Source organism: Euphorbia lathyris, chromosome 6, assembly GCF_963576675.1.
Source record: "Euphorbia lathyris chromosome 6, ddEupLath1.1, whole genome shotgun sequence".
Lineage (NCBI taxonomy): Eukaryota > Viridiplantae > Streptophyta > Magnoliopsida > Malpighiales > Euphorbiaceae > Euphorbia > Euphorbia lathyris.
In genome coordinates this window covers 59,224,729-59,237,701 of record NC_088915.1, presented here as the reverse complement: position 1 = coordinate 59,237,701, position 12,973 = coordinate 59,224,729, and the positions used below count along the sequence as shown (strand labels likewise).

The window sequence follows — 12,973 nt, the reverse complement described above, 5'->3', positions numbered from 1 at the left end:
GCCAAATTATGAGCAAGCATATTTCCTTCCCGATGAATAAAATTAAAAGTGCAATATTGAAAACCCAAACTAAGACTGAGGACATCCTCATAAAGAAAACATAAGGAAGCCAACGGTAACCGATCACCATTAAGTGTATCAATACCAATTTTTGCATCCGACTCAACCTGAATATGAGTAAAAAAAACAATCTCGTGCAAGAGGCAGACATTCCAAAATTGCTTGAAGTTCCGCTGCTTCAACCGAGCCATATGGTTCAATTGGGAATCCCACCGATGCGAGTATCTGACCCTCATTGTTCCGTGCAATAAGCCCAACTCTTGCAACAAGGCCATTTTTCCCCAAGTGAAGCGTCACAATTAATTTTTGTGATACCCCGTGGGGGAGGATACCAAGTCTTGTAAGAGTCAGGAGCCATCGTCGGGTGAAGGTTCGACACTGCCTCCCTCATACTTGGCTGCCAGTCTGTCAAGAAGTCTAAAGATTTGATCCTTAGAACCTCATCCGGGGTCCAGACTTTGTTATGTATTAGATTGTTGCACCGGTTCCAGAGCCACCACGTCAAACTCGCAAACTTAGCAAAATCAACAGTTGTTAGTTTTTCTAAGCAAACCTGTAGCCATGATATTGTGTCCGTCGCTTCCATTTTGTCAATCCGGGAAGGTAGCTCTACCTCTTTCCAGAAGTTTTTAGTTGTCGGGCATGTTTTCAGACAGTGCATCGCATCCTCCTATGAACAGTGGCATTGAGGATAAATTGTGGAGCACGGGACGTCGCGCCTTGTGAGAACCATAAACGTTGGTAGTATATTACGGGATAATTTCCATGTAAAGTGCCTTACCTTCAGCGGTAGCTTAGCAGCCCATAATTGTTTTCAAAAGGTCGACACCGTGTTTGACGATGTCGATGCTATAGTGATTCTCGTCTTTGTTCTTCTAGGAAATACGCAAACTTCACCATGAAGCTTCCATTTCGCGTTCTACCCCAGTACCATTCATCAGCGGGTCGACGGATACTCAATTCGATTTTACTAATTTCTTGCATATCTGATGGCGTGAAAAAATGATTCAGCAGTTCCGAATCTCAACAAGCCATTCTGTCATCTCGTATCAGCTCGCTTACCAGCCTCGGTATGGGATTATCGAGACAGACTAGCGAATGTCTGGCGTTAACCCCCGGTACCCAATGGGCTCTCCATATATCGATATGGTTTCCGTCACCGACCCTCCACATCATTCCCACTTCAATTAAAAATCAGGCCTCACGCACACCCTGCCAAAAGAAACTTGGATTGGTGGACATTGGGGCTTCCAAAAAATTTGAATTTGGGAAATACTTGGCTTTCAGAACCTGTGCGCACAAATTGAAAGATTTCAGCCAGCGAAAACCAAGTCCATCTTTCACCTTTGATTGGCATAACGCCTCCCACGCCAACCAGTACATCGGGCGCTTCCCTTCGTGTCCACCCCACCAGAATCGGCTTATTATACGTTGTATGTCTAGGCACAAATTGTCGGGAAGCAGAAAGCACGACATCACATATTGGGGAATCGCTTGGATCACTGTTTTAATTAAAATTTCTCTGCCACCGACTGATAGAAGCTTCTCTTTCCATCCCGCTAGTCTGCGTTGTATGCGCTCCTTGATGGAAATAAAAACCGTCTTTTTTTATCTCCCAACTAAAGTTGGCAAGCCGAGATATTTAGGTAAACTCTTTGTCTCTTTAACCTGTAGCACTATAAGCAGTTGATTTCGTACCTCCATCGGCACCCCCTCATTGAAAAACATTTCGGACTTTTCAAAGTTTACCGTTTGTCCCGATGCTCTCTCATATTCATGCACAATTGTCGCAATTGTCTATGTTTCCTTGAGATTTGCTTTGCCAAAGATGAGGGAGTCATCCGTAAAGAAAAGGTGGGAAATACTAGGACCATTGCGACTCGGTTTAACCCTATGAAGAGCACCCCTAACCTCAGCTTGTCTGATTGCCACAGAGAGTCCCTCTATGCAGATCAGAAATAAATACGGAGAAATTGGGTCGTCCTGCCTTAATCCCCTCGATGGTTGTATAAAGCCTTCAAGCATTCCATTAATTCTGACTGACATTGGTACAGATGAAACACACATCATTACTATTTTAATGAATCTATCCGGGAATTTCATCTGCTCCATCATGAGCCAGAGGAAATTCCATTCAACCTTGTCATAGGCTTTGCTCATGTCCAGTTTAAGGGCAAAAGCACCTTTTCTCCCCTTCATACGCCCTTTCATGCTATGGAAAGTCTCAAATGCAATGATTGCATTGTCTGTGATTAGTCTTCCATGCACAAAGGCAGATTGTGTTCCATTGATTGATTTAAGGAGGACTTGTTTCATCCAATTTGCTAGTGTCTTTGACATTAGCTTATAGATTACGTTACGTAGCACAATCGGACGAAAGTCCTTAACTGCTTCCGGATTCCTAATTTTAGGAATAAGAGCAATTGTTGTATGATTCAGCGACTCCGGCATAATCCCATGGTTCAGACAATTCAAAACAACATTTGTTACATCAGAACCCACGACATCCCAAAAAGATTGATAGAAGCAAGAAGACATACCGTCAGGTCCCGGGGCTTTTGACGGGTTAATTTGTTTAAGTGCTGCCTCTACCTCCTCCTTTGTAAATGTCGTATCTAGTAGCTGCTGTTCCTCATCATTCAGCTCATTATCCACATTTTTCACGAATTCAGCATCACCCGACGGGCTCGCGGTGGTAAAGATATTTCGGAAGTAGCCCATAATAATCCCTGCAATATCCGTCTGTCCCGTTTTCCAATTTCCCCCAGCATCCCGAATTCATTTTATCTTGTTATTACGCCTCTTGGCCGAGGCAGTTGCGTGGAAATAGGCAGTGTTCCGGCCTCCGGATTTTAACCATTCAGTTCTCCCCTCTGTTTCCACATTATTTCTTCCTTCTCTAATAAATCACTTAGCTTTCTGCTAATGTTGCCTTCGTTCACTCTTTTCCTCGGATCAGATTATGACTGCAGCTCATTTAGCTCCTCATTCAGTAATCGGATATTGTTTCCAATTGATCCATACTCATTCCTATTCCATTCTGTAAGTTTTCTCGCCACTCTTTCATGTTTATCAGCATAGCATCGATTCCCAAGTTGATTCGAACTTCATGCTTCTTCCACTATTTTATGGCAATTATCGTCTTTGGTCCACATATTTTCGAACCAGAACTGATGTCGCTTCTTATTGTTAACTTGCTACTGGCTGTCGGTGTTTAATATGAACGAGCTATGATCCGAGCCAATTCTTGGTTTAATCTTAATAGTGGCTGACGGGAACAGATGGTGCCATGTGTTAGGCATGAAATTGACTACGTTTAACTTGATAATTTTAAGGGATTTGGGTGTTATTTATGCTATAGGGCAAAGAATAAGGACTGATTTGTGTCTTTATGCAGATTAGTAAAGATAAATGCTAAACTCGCTGGAAACAGTTTGTTTTGCTACGGACAAAGAGGAGTGGAGCCTATATTATGTCCAGCGGTCAAACGCCGGATTATCCAATGACGGACAGCGACAGATCAGAGGTGGCAGAGACAGATCAGCAAGTGGAGAAGTGCAGAGGCGGCATTATCGAAAGAAGCATGATGACATGAAATATCAACCCCTTGAGTGTTCAAGGGTCAAACGATCTTTAATCATTTTAGTTATTTTGTCTTAGTTTTTAGTTGACTTATTTTATGGTAAGGTACGAAGGTTGTACCATTTTTGCCCCTGTCTTCCTCCTTTAAATAGACGTAGCAAAGGAGAGATAGGGAGTTCGGAACGTTTATTAATTTTAAGAAGTAGAATAGTTGTCTGTAAAAGAGCTCTAATGGAGTCTCTCAACGTTTCAAGAACTTCAGATTACTCTTTGCTCAATATGAGTAAGTAATCTATTTTGAATGGGCACGGCCAGGCCGAGCCGGTAATGTAAGTTTTACATCGTTTTAATGAATATTAGTATTTTGTCAATGCTGTGATTGATGAGGATTTAACTTTCATGCTTCGGCATTTATGCATGTGTTAGATGGATGATAGGACACTGCTTACATCTACACTGATATCTCTATTAATCTCCCAACCTCGAAGTTGACCAGTTAGATGGTTGTGTCATGGGTTTTCTTAATTAGAAATGCAGTTTTGTTCTTAATGCAAGAAAGAACGTATCTTTAGGACGCTAAAGGTTCTAGTAACTCTTAGGAGCTTGAGAACACACGACAGTTGACTCAAGCTCACGTCAAAACTGATACTTTGGCTTCATTGGCATTATCTTGTATTCATTGGAATGTTGTAAGGCTTTGCACACCTGTTCGGCAGTGTCGAGCCTGTTCTATTTTCTAAATCATTACCAAGTTGTCTTATTTCTTACTGCATCAACCCTCTTACATCTTACGAAACCAACATCACACAATCAACTTAAAAAGAAGAAAGCTTGTTTGACACACACACGCTATTTAGCAACAATTTCTGATATACATTTGAATCTCAATCCCTGTGGAGACGATACTTAACTTATCACTTTATTACTTGTATCTAGTGCACTTGCTAGAGTCTCATCATATGACAACAAGTTTTTGGCGCCGTTGCCGGGGATTGAAAGCAACAAATCTATCTGAAATTTCTGTGAAACAGGGTGTTTTTAATCCGTTTGCTTAGGCGTGTAGGAAACAAAGAAGTTCTTAACCTGTTTATGCATAGAACTGGACCTCCTGTTTTTCCTATGGATCTCGAGTTAGAGAGAACGTGTAGACGAAACAGAGCGGGAGCTCGACATGCTAGACAGAGAGAAAGACAACGAGAAAGAAGAATGGCTGCAAGGGTACCACCCGAACAACCAGTTCAACCAAACCAAGAAGAAGAAGGAGAGAATAACAACCCTCCTGTTATGCGAATCAGAGATTAGTCGAGGCCAACCACAGAGGGACATTCATCATGTATCGTGTTACCCAACGAGGGGAACAACATGTTCAAAGTGAAGGGGTCCATGATACAGATGATCTAGGCCTCCGTACAATTTAATGGGTTTCAATCTGAAGATCCAAATGGGCATATTCAAGAATTCATCACATTGTGCAACACATTCAGATCGAACAGAGGTGTTTCTGACGATGTGATCAGATTGAAGCTGTTTCCTTTTTCCCTGAGGGATAAAGCGAAGAACTGGCTAAGAAATTTACAGCCAGGAACAATCACAAGTTGGGAAGAGATGGCGCGAGCTTTTCTGATGAAATATTTCCCACCCCGACAAGCCATCAAGCTGAGAAATGAAGTGTCTCGGTTCATACAAGAAGAGGATGAGTCGCTGGCAGAAGCCTGGGAGAGATATAAAGAGTTGTTGAGGAGAGTCCCAAATCATGGTATCCCTATGTGGATGCAAGTGCAAAATTTCTACAATGGTGTGACCAACATTTACAAAATTCAAATCGAATCCATTGCTAACGGTAATCCAGAAGATCTTGAACCGCAGGCTTTGTATGACCTTATTGAGAAGGTAGTCAGCACAAGTTACAACTGGCACTCAGCCAGAAGTGAATGGAAGAAGATGGGAAATGATGATGTTGTATCGAAACTAACAAGTCAGGTAGAACAGCTTGCTCGACAATTGGGAAAGATAAATGTGTCTTCGATACACAATGAACCTCCATTCAATGACATTTGTGATTTTTGCGGAGGAGCTCATTTCAACATAAATTGTCCCGGAGATAAGTCAGGAAAGGGCAAACAGGCTGAATGTGACTACGCAGGGTATAATCAAAGGAACCAGCCTAACCGTTATTCTAACACGTACAACTCTGAAACCAGGAACCATCCAAATTTTGGATGGACAGGCCAACCAGACCAGCTGGGACAACCACGGTATCAAGATCAGCCAAGGTATCAACAACAGCAAGGAGGACAGTACCAATGGCAACCTCAGCAGCAATACAAGCAACTTGTGCCATAAAAGGAAGATGTCGAACCGGATATGAAAACAATGATGATGCAGTTCATGAAACAGACGCATGCGTCGATCAAGATTCTGGAGACACAAGTTCACCAGATAGCCGCATCCACATCAAAAGGAAAGGGAATAATGCTAAGCAACACAGAGCCAGATCCTAAAGGCGACATCATGGCAATCACCCTAAGGTCTGGTAAGGAAACTCAACCAGTTGTTTTGACTGATAAGAATGCTGAGTGTGCAGGAACGTCCAAAGAAGCTGAAGGGGAACAGGAACAGGTTGTTCCTAGTAATGAAGAAACAAAGAAGGCTAACCAAGCAAGTAAGCCAAGTCAAGAGGAGGAGGAAAGAACGTATAAACCACCACTGCCATATGTCCCACCTGTGCCATATCCAACGCGTCTAATCAACAAGAAGTTGGAAGAGCAGAATTCGAAGGTGTTGGATACCTTAAGGAAGTTACACATCAACATTCCTTTTGTGGAAGCACTGACACAAATGCCGACATACGCCAAATTCCTCAAAGACATCCTATCGAACAAAAAGAAACTGGAGAACATTTCCATGATACAACTCAACAGAGATTGTTCGTCAATACTCCAAAACAAGCAGCAGCTGCCCAAGAAGCTAAAAGATACAGGGAGTTTTTCAATTCCTTGTTCAATTGGAAAGCTAAATATTGAAAATGCACTGTGTGATCTAGGAGCTAGCATAAACCTCATGCCATACTCTATATATGCAAAACTTGGATTAGGAGAACCCCAACCTACTCGCATGTCTATTCAATTAGCTGATCGTTCAGTATGCTATCCTAGATGGGTTGTGGAAGATGTGCTAGTCAAAGTAGGGAAATTTATTTTGCCCGTTGATTTCATTATAATGGACATAGATGAAGACTTGCATGTTCCTATCATCCTAGGTAGACCATTCTTAGCCACGGGAAAGGCATTGATAGATGTAGGTGAGGGACAATTATTTTTAAGAATTAATGGGGTAGAAGTCATCTTTAAGATGAACGAGGCAATGAGACGTGCAAATAATAATGATGACACATGCTGTTTCTTGGATGATTTTCAAAGTCTTTCTACTTTGCAGGAACAGAACACTTTAGAAACTTTATTGGGAGAAGAGGTGAACATATGCGAAAAAACAGGCTGTTCTATTGAAACCAGCTTACCGGCACCTCCTTTCGATCCTACTGTTCCTACTCATCAAGAACCACCGGAGATACCGACTGTGCCGGTGACTAAACCGGAATTAAAACCATTGCCTGCACACCTCGAGTATGCATTCCTGGAACCACCCAGCGGAAATCCGATCATCATATCCTCAAAGTTAACTCCTGATCAAAAGGCGCAACTCATGGCGGTCTTGCGAAGAAACAAGAGTGCAATCGCATGGAAAATTGATGACATAACAGGAATTACTCCGGCAGTCTGTGTTCACAGAATCCTGATGGAAAAAGAGCACACACTAACTGTTCAACCGCAATAAAGGCTGAATCCCCACATGAAGGAAGTTGTGAGAAAAGAAGTGATCAAGCTTCTCGATGCTGGCATTATTTACCCAATATCTGATAGTGTGTGGACAAGCCCTGTTCACGTTGTGCCAAAGAAGGGAGGAACAATAGTAGTCCTCAATGAGAAAGACGAGTTAGTACCCACAAGAACGATTACAGGGTGGAGAGTTTGCGTTGATTACAGAAAGCTCAATGAAGCCACGAGGAAGGATCATTTTCCTTTGCCCTTCATTGATCAGATGCTGGAGCGGTTAGCAGGATATGCTTTCTACTGCTTTCTCGATGGTTACTCAGGATACAACCAGATCGCAATTCATTACGAGGACCAGGAGAAGACAACATTCATATGTCCATATGGGACTTATGCTTACAGAAGAATGCCGTTCGGGCTATGCAATGCTCCTGCCACTTTTCAGCGATGTATGATGTCCATTTTTCATGACATGGTGGAGCGAACCGTAGAAATATTCATGGATGACTTCTCGGTTTATGGAAACTCTTTTGATAGTTGTCTAAACAACCTCGAAGCTGTGCTTTGATGCTCGTAAAGTATATAGCATTTAATAGGACAAGTGTATCCTATCGCAACAAGTAATATTGTGCTAAGCACGAGATCGAACCACAAAGACTATTCGTTATAACTAGCAAATCTACCTAGAATGATCTAATTGTTTAGAGGGTTGGATAAAAGTTGGGTTTTTGATAACTAATTAACTAATTGAAAGCAATAAAGATAACAAAATAAAGTGAACAATTGACAGGGTAGAAGGTGAATTGACGGATGGCACAATATAGGTTGAGGAATCCTTTGATTAAATCCTATGTATGGGTTTAGGGAGTTCAGATTTATATTTTACCAATGATTGAAGGTAATTGTCCTAAGTGAAAGACAAATTTGTACGGGATTTGTCTAACCTATTCACATGCATTCGGGTGACGGCTTGATTAGGCATATACCCTAGGTCATGCAAAGCATTAGGTTTATTGACAACTAAGGCTAAAGCCGTAGCCCAACCACAAAGCCTCATTCCTAGTGGTCTCTAGCGAAGTCAGATTTACACAATTTCGGTATAGACGATTCCATGGTCAGGTTCTCATCTATCTATAATCCTATTTAATGTCAGGGTCACAGGCATTAAGCACATTATATACATAAACAGGCTAGTTGATCATTATCAATGTTCATTCTAGCATAAATCATGTTCCTAACAATTTCTAGGCATTAAGCATGCATAAACTAATCAATCAAAGGTCCTAGATCCCTAATCATACATATTCATACAATCAATTTCATCCCCATCCCAAATTGGATGGAGATCAGTTCATAGACAAACCAATCATAGCAATAGGAAAATAGGAACAATGGAAAAAGCTTCAATTGAATATAATCGCAAAAGATGAAAGGGAAAGAGATAGAAATCCAAAACCCGTTTTGCCGATTCCAATTATAAAAATAGAAGATGTGGAGCTTCTCCCATCAATCGTGCTTGACAAAAGAAAATAAAAACTGAAATAAACCTAATCTAGAAACATGAAAATAAAACTGAAATAAAAGCTAAATCTACATTGTGGAGGAGAGAAAGCCCTAGCGGCTCTCCAATTTATTGAATGGCTAATCCCCCCTAGAAGATTAGGTTTAGCTCCCTATTTATAGAGTTACGGAGGAAACCCTAATGCCTCAGGGGTAAAAATGGCATTTACAAAGTGTCAAATGGGCTTTTAGGGCCTTGATCCGCGAATTTCAGCAAAGAGGAAGGCGCAGGCGCGCCTTCCCCCGCCTCGTCTCGTCGAGACAAGGAGTGTCTCGATGAGACGAGGGCCTGTCTCGACGAGATAGGTCCAAAAAGGGGCGATTTTGCTTCGGCTTTTATCTGTTTAGGTCCCTGGGCTTCCGAAAAGTGCTCTAATGGTCCCTGATGAATCCCAAAAGTGCTCTGACGGTCCCTGAATAATCCGGAAATGCTCCAATAGGCTTGGGTCTGGTTCGGAAATGCACGAAAGGTCCCTGAAAATCCATGAAAACACCAAAAATACCATAAATAAAGGAAATTACTAATTTTAACTAAAAAGTAATAAAACGATACTGAAATTAAATAGAAACAAAGAGAAAACAAACTAAATTAATCCTAAAAACCCTATATAAATGGGAGCTATCATGCTTATGTGATGCAAGGAAACCAACTTGGTCTTAAATTGGGAGAAGTGCCACTTCATGGTCACGGGAGGAATTGTCCTTGGGCATAAATTTTAAGAAAAAGGGATGGAAGTGGACAAAGCTAAAGTAGAGGTGATAGAAAATCTAGCTGTGCCCACCAATGTAAAGGATGTGCAAAGTTTTTTGGGGCACGCAGGGTTTTATCGCAGGTTCATCAAGGACTTTTCAAAGATTGCGCTTCCTTTGTCGGCTTTACTTCATAAGGAAGTCGAATTCTCTTTCGATGCAAACTGTGTAAAGGCTTTTGAGCTCCTAAAGACCAAGCTGATCAACTCACCTATACTGGTAGGACCGGACTGGGAGCAACCTTTTGAAATGATGTGCGACGCATGCGATACTTGTGTGGGAGCTGTCCTTGGACAAAGGATTGAGAAGAAGTTCCGACCCATTTACTATGCAAGCAAGACATTAAACGAGGCCCAGCAGAACTACACAACTACCGAGAAGGAACTTCTTGCAGTTGTGTATGCCTTCGACAAATTCAGACCTTACTTAGTGCTATCCAAGGTGGTTGTTCACACAGACCATGTTGCGTTGCGATACTTGTTCGCTAAAAAGGATGCTAAGCCGAGGCTGATTCGATAGTTATTATTGCTTCAAGAGTTTGATCTGGAAATAAGGGATAAAAAGGGAACGGAGAATGTCGCAGCTGATCATTTGTCAAGAATTGATCACCAAGGCAGTCAGGAACAACCAGAGATTGTTGAAAGGTTTCCAGACGAACATCTATACACTGCACAGTCTGCGCCATGGTTTGCCGTTAGAGGAGAATTTTTTTTGCTAAAATTAAATATTACTTTTGGGATGACCCTTATCTTTTCAGGTTGTGCGCGGATCAAATTATTCGAAGATGTATATCGCAAGAAGAGGGACAGGATGTTCTAAGCCACTGTCATGACCGTGAAGCCGGAGGACACCATAGCGCTAGCAGAACTGCGGTGAAGGTTCTTCAATCAGGTTTTTTCTGGCCAACACTTTTTAAAGATGCCCATCTGTTCATTAGCCCTTGTAATGAGTGCCAGCGAACAGGCAACATCTCGGCTCGGAATGCTATGCCCCTCAACAACATAGTTGTGTGCGAAATTTTTGACATCTGGGGCATAGATTTTATGGGACAATTCCCTACATCCTTAGGAAATAAATACATCTTAGTGGTTGTAGATTATGTGAGCAAGTGGGTCGAAGCAATGGCTAGTCCCACCAAGACGCCCGTGTGGTAGTAAAATTCCTGAAAAGGCTGTTTGCCAGATTCGGTGTCCCACGAGCAATCATTAGTGACCAAGGAACCCACTTTTGCAATGCCAATTTCGAGAAGCTGATGGGAAAGCTTGGAGTCTCTCACAGAATTGCCACGCCTTACCATCCACAAACAAGTGGACAGGTAGAGATTTCCAATCGTGAAATCAAAAGAATTTTAGAAAAAACTATTGGCAATTCTAGGAGAGACTGGGCGAACAAGCTTGACGATGCTCTTTGGGCATATAGGACTGCCTAAAAAAAAACCAATTGGAATGTCTCCGTTTAGATTATTATATAGAAAATCTTGTCACCTTCCTACTGAAATGGAACACAGGGCCTTCTGGGCATTAACTTTCTTAAATTTTGAGCAACAGGCTGTTGGAGATCAGAGAAGACTTCAACTGTGCGACATGGAAGAGTTCAGGTTGTTCTCATATGAGAATGTCGTGAATTACAAAAACAAGACTAAGCTGTGGCATGATAGAAAACTCCAGACAAAAACGTTCCAAGAAGGCCAGAGAGTCCTCCTGTACAACTCAAGACTCAGGTTGTTTCCTGGGAAGCTAAAGTCAAGATGGACGGGACCTTCTATGGTGCACAAGGTGTTTAGTCATGGAGCAGTTGAGATTGGCAGGGAAGGTCAGGAACCTTTCAAAGTGAACGGACAGAGATTAAAGCCATATTTAGAGAACGATCAAACAAGGAAGATTGACACCGTTCATTTCTAGGACCCCCCAAGCCAGTAAAAGCACAAAAAGGGTGTTCGCTACAAACACCAATTGTAGCACGAGTAATTTTGCATTTTAATTACTTTAATTTAGTTAATTAGTGTCAAGCATGGTAGGTTCATTAAACAAAGAACTGTGATTCGTAATAGGTATCTCTTGAACAGGCACAATGGTAAAACTCAAACCTTTTCCTAAAGGTGTAGTTTTACAAATGTACCTGTTCCGTAGGGGCGCAGTCTATTGGGAAAATTGGGCGGTAGGTGGACACGTCCACTCCTATACCCATAGGCACTCATACCGCCTATTTTTCCTCGATAAGATCAAACGGATAGGGTGAAATAAACTCTAAATTAAAATCATGACCGTTCGTCGCCCCTAGTTCCAATTCGAAAATACACGCCTTTCTGCCAATCTGTCCAGGTGGCATACTCTGAATCGACCTAATAATGACAGATTGACAAGAGGACGTATCTGTTTCCCCTACTTAAAGAAGCTCTATCTCATTACGGTCAGTCGTTCACCATATTTTTTTCTTTTCTTTGATAGTTCATTTCACAGAAGCAGTTCATGCTCTGTGCCCTGTACCACTGGCAAACCTTACTTAAAATAGAGAACGACATGAGAACTCGTGGTTCAGGAAAACACGTGAAAGTTGAGGGATCATCCAAGAAAGAAAAAGCGAAAGCGAAGATGGCTGAGCCGAGCACTGTAGCTTTTGTTCCAGACGAGAAACTGGTGAAGAAACTATCCCAATTCAAAGACGCAATGGTATAGGCTTATTATGAAGAGCTAACAAAGCTTGAGTTCGGACCCATCCGAACTGTTTGTTGGGAAACCCTAAGGCGGCTAAAGCTTGAGGATCGTGTGCGCGTTCTCATGAAGGCATGACACTTTGAATGCTTCTTTGAAATGAAGGAACCTGCCTATCGAGAACTGACACTCGAGTTCTTGGCCACTTTTAATCACAACGTGGAGATCACCGATCCTGAAGAAGAGGGAAAGTTCAGCTTTCGACTCATGGGTCACTCCCAGCGGCCGTCGCTCAACCTATTCAATCAGATGTTAGGTGCTACCGATGACGATGACCTTGAATCGGAAAGATACAAAGAAGCATTCACCAAGACGCCAGATGTATTTGACCCTTCGGCTTTCTGGGAGTCAATTTCGGGACAGAAATACTATGACGGTAGCGTGTCTAAGGCCTCTAATGTTGACGACTATGCAGTCCGCTATTTGCAGAAGCTAATTTCCGACACAATATTTGCCCCAGAAAATCAAGCCACCATGCCA

The 12,973-nt window shown here is 42.1% G+C and overlaps 1 non-coding gene across 1 annotated transcript; it reads right to left on the bottom strand.

Moving 5' to 3' along the window:
* Window positions 1–5,295: 5,295 nt before the first annotated feature.
* LOC136234475 (small nucleolar RNA R71) lies at window positions 5,296–5,402 on the bottom strand. The gene has a single exon (XR_010691357.1). It is a non-coding gene; the product is annotated as a small nucleolar RNA R71 (small nucleolar RNA).
* Between the last annotated feature and the right edge of the window lie 7,571 nt (window positions 5,403–12,973).